This window comes from Otolemur garnettii, unplaced genomic scaffold, assembly GCF_000181295.1.
Source record: "Otolemur garnettii isolate 467f Iridium unplaced genomic scaffold, OtoGar3 scaffold00006, whole genome shotgun sequence".
NCBI lineage: Eukaryota > Metazoa > Chordata > Mammalia > Primates > Galagidae > Otolemur > Otolemur garnettii.
In genome coordinates, this window is record NW_003852401.1 from 43,734,366 (window position 1) to 43,736,266 (window position 1,901).

At 43.9% G+C, this 1,901-nt stretch overlaps 1 pseudogene; it reads left to right on the plus strand.

The window, feature by feature from the left end:
• The window catches only part of LOC100953727, a 15,244-nt pseudogene extending 13,578 nt beyond the window's left edge, over positions 1–1,666 (plus strand).
• Positions 1,667–1,901: the final 235 nt, after the last annotated feature.

A 1,901-nucleotide genomic window follows, 5' to 3' on the forward strand; every position in this document is an offset into this window, starting at 1 on the left:
GCTCTGTCTCAAAAAAAAAAAAAAAAAAAAAGAAAGAAAGAAATGTAATACTCAGATCTTAGCATTGACCTGCTAGATCAGAAACTCTGTGGGTTGGCCAGTAATCTGTGTTTTAACAAGCCCTCCAGGTGACAGCTAATGTACGCTGAAGTAGGAGAGGGTGAGGAAGGAAAAACTTTTCCTTTTCCCTCCTAGTTTCTCTGCCTGGGGCCCTGCAAATTAGACCGACAAAAGACAGATCAATAAGAGAGAAACAGTTTGTTAATGCCTGTAGGAACCTCAGTGGTGAGTAGCTCAAGGGTGGTTAGGACTTGGCTTATACAGCTCTTAGCAAAGAAAATAAATTTGAAGAGAAGTTACAACACAAAGGAAAAGGAGTTTAGGCTTCCCAGGGCAGCTAACTGTGGGAAGGTTAGCTTGTATGTGGGACACCAGTGAAGTGAGGTGTGTTTGTGCAGGTCCATCCTGATGCTGGCTTTTCATCTTTTCTGCAGTCATAAAACCTTCTCAGAAAGAAGGTGTTCATGGCAATCCTCATTTATCAGAAGTTTCTGCATTTAGTCAGATAAGGAAAGCTCTGGGAAGTCATCTGTTTTTTTCTCATTTTCACTTCGCTCAAAATAATCCTTATGCCAATGTGGCATATTTGGGATTGGCATATAAGCATACATAATGCTTTATATGTATACCTGGATTGAATAAAAATAACATTCTTTCCTTTTCACCTACTGGTCTAGATGGGGGTGGAGCTGAGGTCCTCCCTATCCTCTGGCCATGCAGCTTGCTCACTACCTCTCCTCAGATGCTCACACCTGGGAAAGGAACACTATAAACCCCTAGTTTACAGGGAATCCTCTCCAGACACAAATATGAGTTTCTCCTTCAAGAACAGAAGACAGCCACCAAATGGAAAAACACTTGCTATCTAGACATGGCGCCAAAGACAAAGCCTCAGTGAACTTCTAGTTTTTCCTTTTAGTCATTGTTCAGTAGCATCTACCTGCAAACGATCAACATGTGAGTTTCACTTTTTTAAACTTATATATATTTTTAAATTTCAGATTACTAAGAGGGTATAAACAATTGGGTTGACTTTTGGCTTAGAGGAGGCCAGGGTACAACTTTCTTCAGCTGACTGAATCTGGGGTCATCCAGCACCGGCTGCCTCCACTGTGCTGCCAAAGTTCGACTTCAATAAGATCAAAGTGCACCCGAGGTGCACTGGTGGCGAAGTTGGCGCCATGTCTGCCCTGGCCCCTGAGATCAGCCCCCTGAGTTTGTCTCCAAAAAGGTTGGTGATGACATCGCCAAGGCAACCAGTGACTGGAAGGGTCTGAAGATTACAGTGAAACTGACTATCCAGAACAGACAGGCCCAGATTGAAGTGGTACCTTCTGCCTCTGACCGGATCATCAAAGCCCTCAAAGAACTACTGAGAGACAGAAAGAAACAGAAAAACATTAAACACAATGAAAATATCACTTTTGATAAGAGTGTCAACATTGCCAGACAGACACAGCACTGATCTTTAGCCAGAAACCTCTCTGGACCCATTAGAGAGATCCTGGGGACAGCCCCGTCAGTGGGCTGCAATGTTGACAGCTGCCACCCTCATGACATCATAAATGACATCAACAGTGGTGCTGTGGAATGCCCAGCTAGTTAAAAAGTGCAAGGGAAAATGTTTTAATAAAGGACCATTTGACACCAAAAGCAAAACATCAGCCCCCCCACCCCCCCAACAATTAGGTTGCAATGTTTGTGTTTGTTAGGTAAAGATCAAGTTGTAGTTGTGCCCTTCACCCAGGAAGTGTGCCATATACTCTTACATTGTGGCTCTTTTGTGGGACAACATCAGTCCCCTTCCCTCCTCCCCTCTCCCCACTCCCTCCAACTTGAAT